An 8,482-nucleotide genomic window follows, 5' to 3' on the forward strand; every position below is an offset into this window, starting at 1 on the left:
AGAAAAAGCAGAGGAACCAGAGATCAAATTGCCAACATCCGCTGGATCATGGAAAAAGCAAGAGAGTTCCAGAAAAACATCTATTTCTGCTTTATTGACTATGCCAAAGCCTTTGACTGTGTGGATCACAATAAACTGTGGAAAGTTCTGAAAGAGATGGGAATACCAGACCACCTGATCTGCCTCTGGAGAAACCTATATGCAGGTCAGGAAGCAACAGTTAGAACTGGACATGGAATAACAGACTGGTTCCAAATAAGAAAAGGAGTACGTCAAGGCTGTATATTGTTGCTCTGCTTATTTAACTTATATGCAGAATACATCATGAGAAACGCTGGGCTGGAAGAAGCACAAGCTGGAATCAAGATTGCTGGGAGAAATATCAATAACCTCAGATATGCAGATGAAACCACCCTTATGGCAGAAAGTGAAGAGGAACTAAAGAGCCTCTTGATGAAAATGAAAAAGGAGAGTGAAAAAGTTGGCTTAAAGCTCAACATTCAGAAAACTAAGATCATGGTATCCAGTCCCATCACTTCATGGCAAATAGATGGGGAAGCAGTGGAATCAGTGGCTGACTTTATTTTTATGGGCTCCAAAATCACTGCAGATGGTGATTGCAGCCATGAATTTAAAAGATGCTTGCTCCTTGGAAGGAAAGTTATGACCAACCTAGATAGCATGTTGAAAACCAGAGACATGACTTTGTCAACAAAGGTCCGTCTGGTCAAGGCTATGGTTTTCCAGTGGTCATGTATGGATGTGAGAATTGGACTATAAAGAAAGCTGAGGACAGAAGAATTGATGCTTTTGAACTGTGGTGTTGGAGAAGACTCCTGAGAGTCCCTTGGACTTCAAGGAGATCCAACCAGTTCATCCTAAAGGAGATCAGTCCTGGGTGTTCATTGGAGGGACTGATGTTGAAGCTGAAACTCCAATACTTTGCCCACCTGATGAGAAGAGCTGACTCATTGGAAAAGACCCTGATGCTGAATAAAACTGAAGGTGGGAGAAGGGGATGACAGACAATGAGATGGTTGGATGGCATCACCGACTTGATGGACTTGAGTTTGAGCAAGCTCTGGGAGTTGGTGATGGACAGGGAGGCCTGGCATGCTGCAGTTCATGGGGTCGCAAAGAGTTGGACATGACTGAGCTGAACTGGTGGCTCAGTGGTAAAGGATCCGCCTGCCAATGCAGGATACAGGTTTGATAGAGTCAGGTAAGATCCCATACACAGCGGAGCAACTAAGTCTGTGTGTCACAACTATCGAGCCTGTGCTCTGGAGTCCAGGAACCGCACTCCAGAAGACTGTATCCTGGAGCCCGAGGTCCGTAATCAGAGGAGCTCCCACCATGAGAAGCCCAAGTACCGCAACTGGAGAGCACTCACATAAGCAAAGACCCAGCAGAGCCAAAAACAAATAAATAAAATCATTTTTTTTTTAAAGGTGTAAAAATTGAAAATGCTCGTGGACAAAGAAAAGAAACCAGAAAAGCATAGTAGGGCAGCAGGAGGGCCTGGTTCACCCTGTTAAGAAGTTGACCTTGTTCCAAAGGGCAGCTCTCAGTTTCAGATGGGTGTGGGGGGTGTGCATGTATGTGTATGTGTGTGACATGATCAGCTTTGTGCCTTAAATAGCTCAGTCTGTCAAGTCAGGAGATGTTAGAGATCTGAAGGAAGACAGAATAGCCATACGGGGAAAATAGCATGCCTCTGGGCTTACGGGGAGTTGGAACAGCAGATTGTTTGCTTTTCATGATGAGTGTATCTCTATATACTGGTAGTCTTTTTCAAATCATATGTGCATATTACTTTTAATTAAAAAACTTAAATTTTATGTATTTATTTACTTTAATTTTGGCTGTGCTGAGTCTTCGTTGCTTTGCTCAGGCTTTCTCTAGTTGAGGCAAACGGGGGTCGCTTTCTCGTTGCGGTGCTCGGGCTTCTCATGGCAGGGGCTTTTCTTGTTCCAGAGCATAGGATAGGCTCTGGGCACTTGGGCTTCAGCAGTTGTGACTTGTGGGCCCTAGAGCACGGGCTCAGAAGTCGTGGTCACGGGGTTAGTTGCTCTGCGGCATGTGGAATCATCCCAAACCAGGGATCGAACCCACGTCCCCTGCAATGGCGGGCGGATTCTTCTGCACTGCACCACCATGGAAGTCCTTAAAAGACTTTTTAATTTAAAAAAAAAAAAAAGAAGAAGCTTGCAGAGCGGAGGTTCATTTAGCAATAACGTGGTGTATTAGAGAGCAGCTGCGGTAGTTAATTCTGTTGGCGGCGGGGGTGAGCTGTTTAACATTCCTGATATTGCTGGACCACTAAGGGCAGGGAAGAAGGACCGCAAGGAAGAGCCTGGAGCCGAAGAGCGAACACTCTCTGCCAGACTAAGGCGCTTAGGCTTTATCCTGAGACCAATGGACAAAGTCAAAGAGCCTGTGAAGGATCTTAAGCAGCAGGTGACATAGCCATATTTGTATTTTGAATAACCACTGCAGGGCAGCAAATTTATTGGAATGAATAAGCCACAGACTGTCTGAATGTCTCAACAGCACCACACCTCCACGATCCATCATATCACACTCGCCTCCATCTTGCCCAGGCGAAACAAAATCACTTCTTTCCGGTGAAATCTCATTCTCTGCCCACAGTTGTCTGATTTTAACCTCCAAAGACTGCAGCCCAGGAGTTCCAAGCAGCTGGATTTTGATCCGGCAGCAGCTTTGCTCTGTCAACAGTTTAAGCAAACACTCCTTCCACCTCCGCTGGCAATTCACAGATAGCACTTCTGAGATGGTCTGTGGAAAAGGATGTGGCTGCCCTGGGAAAACGTGTCTGTCTCCTGCCGGAGGAGACAAAGAGCATTGAAATGGTGCCAAAGGACATCGTTCACAAGGGAAGGTCAAATAGCCCTCAACGGTTCTCTTTTTGCAAGTCTAGTCTTTTTCCATTTTCACATTAGCGTCAGCCTTTCTTCTCCTCACTACACATCCCCCCGCCCCGGCCATGTCCTTTGGGGAGAGGTTAAATGATGCTTCTTAGGAATATTATGCACTTTATCAAAACTATGCGGTCTTGCTGCCTGGAGGGAAAAGGGTACAATGAACACACGCGGTGCCCACAGAGCAGAGTATATACCAGAAAAGAGTCTTGTGGCCTCTCCAGCAACCCCCACCGTTCCCCTCTAATTCTCATGGCGGAGCATATCAAAGCCAGCCTTTGATGTTTAATAAATATGCTCTGAATGAATGAGACTCTCAGAGTATTAAATCTGCAGTATAAACAGGTACCATCGCAGAAAACCACATGCCAATTCCTCGATGTCACCTGTGTGGGATTCCACTAAAGAGACAGAATATGTTATGCGAGAACCTTAGGATGAGTCCCCTGAGACAGGAAACCAGGGCCATGATCCCTACAAAAGACAGCCCCTGTGCCCCGAACAATAAGGCTGTATCTCTGCCCTGAGAAGGGAGAACACAGAACCCCGTGAACCCTGAAGGCAGCTTCTCTGTGTAGAAATCCCCGTTTGCCCTTTCTATAATTAGGCCTGCTGAAGAACTGAACTTCATGATGTGCTTGGTTTAGACCTGTCACAAGCAACTTAAATTTTCTACAGAAGGAGACGTGAACCCATCTGGTGCTCTCTGTTGGGCAAGAAACGTCACAGTCTACACTGGAGGGTTAATTAACATCAGCCTGGAGTTTTCATTTCTGCAGGTGAGTAACTTAAGCATCACAAGTCTGGCAAGTTTATTTGTGGCTTAGGGGACAAATCCGGAGGCTGATAACAACCACCCTCTTTAACTCAAAAACACCAACACAATGTCTCCTTAGTGAATACGCGTTACAGGCTGCATAGTCATCACAAGCCTCATGGTAAAAGGTTACATTCCTAGTGGAGTAAAGAAAATCCTTTTAGTTAAAATATTAAACATCTCAGGAACCTCTCGCTCCTTTTCAGTAAACATTAAAGAGAAGAGCTGTAATGACAAGAACACACATCAGATGGGCAGACTTAAACTTTAAACGAGGTCTTTGACCCAACTAAGTTTCCATGGGTGAAGTTTCTCCAACCTTCTCTTTCTTGCTATGCTATGCTATGCTAAGTCACTTCAGTCGTGTCCGACGCTGTGCGACCCCATAGACGGCAGCCCACCAGGCTCCCCCGTCCCTGGGATTCTCCAGGCAAGAACACTGGAGTGGGCTGCCATTTCCTTCTCCAGTGCATGAAAGTGAAAAGTGAAAGTGAAGTCACTCAGTCGTGTTTGACTCTTAGCGACCTCATGGATTGCAGCCTAACAGGCTCCTCCGTCCATGGGATTTTCCAAGCAAGAGTACTGGAGTGGGGTGCCATTACCTTTCTCCAAAGGACAGTTTCAATGGAGCACTTTAAAATTGTAATTTAAAACTCTCTGCTGCTGCTGCTGCTGCTAAGTCGCTTCAGTCGTGTCCGACTCTGTGCGACCCCAGAGATGGCAGCCCACCAGCCAAAAACTTAAAGATAATATCTGACTTCCATGCACCTCCATAAATAAATTGGAAAGAAATGTATCTGTTTATCTACTTATGTCTCTCCCAAATAAACATGACTGCATATGACATGGGCCCTGCTGTTTCTCCCCATAGGCGAGATCAGAACACCCATACTGTTCTGGCAAAGCAGCTGCCCACCTGTCTCTACCCAGGGATCCACCCCACGGCCAGACAAGCCTGGGGCTAGAACTCTTCAGAGGACTGAAGATCCCTCCAGCAACAGCTGCTATTTACTTAATTTCATACATAAGAAGGAAGGAGGGGGCGTGAAGCCTTTTGCATGCTCTCTCTTGGGGTCCTGACTTCCATCACACCCTCATCAGATCAATCAGAGTGAAGATGATCCCCAGTGTTGGCTGGCCCTGAGCAGGGGAGAGTCCCTTCCTCTTGTCATTCAGGAAAGGGCTGGCTGGGTTCAACTCAAGGTCTCCGATAGGACAAAGCTCACTATTAAAATGTGTTTGTTTGTTTGAAACCACTCAGTGCAAAGACAATTAAGTAAACCTTGTGAGTTTTATCAGACTATTCATGCTAAGTTCATTTTTCATGAGTTAGTTTGAATTTTTTGTATGTGTTCAAAATGCTTTTTTTACTTTGTTTCTAACTTTTCTTTTTTTGCATCTATTTAAAATTTTTATTGCAGTATGCTGCTGCTGCTGCTAAGTCACTTCAGTCGTGTCCAACTCTGTGCAACCCCATAGACGGCAGCCCACCAGGCTCCCCCGTCCCTGGTACTCTCCAGGCAAGAACACTGGAGTGGGTTGCCATTTCCTTCTCCAATGCATGAAAGTGAAAAGTGAAAGTGAAGTTGCTCAGTTGTGTCCGACTCCTAGTGACCCCATGGACTGCAGCCCACCAGGCTCCTCCGTCCATGGGATTTTCCAGGCAAGAGTACTAGCTGATGTATAATATTATAAGTTGAGGTGTACAACATAGTGATTCACAATTTTTAAAGCTTATACTATGCTTATAGAATATTGCCGATATCCCGTGTGTTTTACAGTATACTCTTTTGCTCATTTATTTTATACATAATGGTTTGTACCTCTTAATCCCCTACCCCTACATGTCCATCAACAGATGAATGGATAAAGAATATGTGGTGTATACATATATATATATTACTCTGCCATAAAAAAGAAAAAATTCTGCCATCTGCAACAGCAATGGATGGACTTGGAGGGTATTAAGCTAAAGTGAAATAAGTAGGACAAAGAAAGACAAATACTGTATGATGTCACTTATATATGGAATCTAAAAAATAAAACAAACAGTAGTGTTGCCTGGAAAATCCCATGGGCGGAGGAGCCTGGTGGGCTGCAGTCCATGGGGTCGCTAAGAGTCGGACACGACTGAAGCAACTTAGCAGCAACAGCAGTGAAAGTGAAAGTCGCTCAGTCATGTCCAACTCTTTGCAACCCCATGGGTATAGTCCATGGAATTCTTGGGGCCAGAATACTGGAGTGGGTAGCCTTTCCCTTTTCCAGGGGATCTTCCCAACCCAGGGATGGAACCCAGGTCTCCCACATTGCAGGTGGAAACAAACTAGTGGATATAACAAATAGAGAACAAATTAGTGGTTGCCAGTGGGGAGAGGAAAGCGGAGAGGGGCAAGATAAACTGAATTTTTCAAAAAAGCTTTCATTATATCAAGAAGCTTTATGTAAAGTGTTTACTAAAACACCACACAGAGAAAATTGAACAAATCAAAGTGTACATCTAGGTGAATTTTCATCAAATGAACATACCTAAATCAGGAAAGAGCGTGTCCTCAGCACCTCAAAAGCCTGGCCCCTAACACTGTAGATTAATTTTGTCTGCCTTTGAACTTTATATAAATTGAATCACATAGAATTTATCACTTGTTTTTTTTTTTGACTGCCAGCCCATGGCATGTGGAATCTTAGTTCCCCAACCAGGGATCAAACCCCTTGCATTGGAAACACAGATTCTTAACCACTGGACTGTCAGAGAAGTACCTATTTATTGCTATTTATGTTTGCTTTTTTAAACTGATCAGTGTATTTATAAAATATATAATATGTTGTTGCCTATATTTGTAGACACTCTTCTGGCTGAATATACCACAGTTTATCCAGTCTACTGTAGATGGTCATTTGAGTTGTTTCCAGTTTTATACTGAAGGAGGAAACAGAACAGGCTCCCTCTTGAAAGCAGGACTCCATCTTGGGGCAGACTGTGGACTTTGAGCTATATGCCCAGTATCTATGGAAATGATATACCAACTGGAAGACCAGGCCCCTGGAAGGAAGAGCCCCGGGGCTCCCCATCGCCTAAAAGAATACCCTAATTATCTGTGTAACCGAATAGAATCATACATTCTACTTTGCTTATTGGGAAATGACCACAAGCCTATTAATAATGGTCCACTGTTAACTACCTAGGTTTAAGGCATATGAATCATGGGTTAACTTTGATAGTATCTTTTTCCTTTGTTCAGACTAGTTTCAAGGAACCTTATACACAGGGTATAAAAGGTTTTCACAAAGGCTGGTTGGGGTCCTTGGCTAAGAGGAGACTCTGCCTTGGGCCCGCCGGTGTAATAAACGACACTCCACCATCTGCACTGTCTTGAGTGAGTCTGTTTCCCGGAACGCGTGGCTACAACAGCACTATGTAGAACAGCACTGCTATAGACATTCTTGGGGAGATTATGTTTGCATTTCCATGGGTCTATACTTAGGAGTAAAATCACCAGCTTCTCATTTTATACATATGTGTGTGTGTGTGTGTGTGTGTGTGTGTGTGTGTGTTTAAACTCACCAATTCAAAGATAGATCTTTTTGCAGTGCCTTATTTTTATTCTTATTTACTTCTATTTTTACTTACTACTCTACAGCACAGAACCAGGGTTGTGCTGAAGGTCACAAATGAGCCCCAAAGTTAAATGGATTAGGTTGTGCCTTTCTACCCAAGCAATGCTGAGGTGGTTCTCACACCAGACAAATGTCTCCTTGCCCTGAAGCTCACCTGTCACACACAGGTATGGCTCTTCACTGTTTAGTTGCTAGGTCGTGTCTGACTCTTTGCAACCCCATGGACTGCAGCACTCCTGACTTCCCTGACCTTCACTATCTCCTGGAGTTTGCTCAGACTCCTGTCCATTGAGTTGGTGATGCCATACATACTTAGCTGCACCTACAAAAACATTTTATATCTTTTCCAGGGCCTGTAAGGAGAATATTACTGAATCCAAGCTCAGTTTGCTTGTCGAAGACTGACTGACCAAGAGACTAGGAGGCAAGGAATACAACTTTATTCAGAAAGCCAAATGACCAAGAAGAAGGCAGGCTAATGTCTCAAAATAACTGTGTCAGGGTTTAGATGCCAGGTTCTTTCACAGGACAGAGATGGGGAGGAGTTGAGGAAATAAGCAAGTCCATCCTAAAGGAAATCAGTCCTGAATATTCATTAGAAGGACTGATGATGAAGCTGAAACTCCAATACTTTGGCCACCTGATGCGAAGAACTGACTCCTTAGAAAAGACCCTGATGCTGGGAAAGATTGAAGGTGGGAGGAGAAGGGGACAACAGAAGATGAGATGGTTGGATGGCATCACCGACTCAATGGACATGAGTTTGAGTAAACTCTGGGAGTTGGTGATGGACAGGGAGGCCTGGTGTGCCGCAGTCCATGGAGTCGCAAATGGTTGGACACGACTGAGCGACTGAACTGAACTGACACCGCATATGACCTGGGACCCTCACAGCCCTTCCGTGCCTGTTTTCTTATCTATAAAAACGACATTCCTATCTCATTGGTGGGAAATTTAATTAACAAATGTAGAGAGTCTGGCACAAGGGGGGTTACTCAATAAATATTCCCTCCTCAATGACGATGTCGCCAGAAGCAGCCAAGTTCACACCCCTGACGTCCTTGAGAGGCCACCCCGCAGACGCTGCGGGCAAAAGTCTGAACAAAGT

This window comes from Bison bison, unplaced genomic scaffold (assembly GCF_000754665.1).
Source record: "Bison bison bison isolate TAMUID 2011002044 unplaced genomic scaffold, Bison_UMD1.0 scf7180017864516, whole genome shotgun sequence".
Classification (NCBI taxonomy): Eukaryota; Metazoa; Chordata; class Mammalia; order Artiodactyla; family Bovidae; genus Bison; species Bison bison.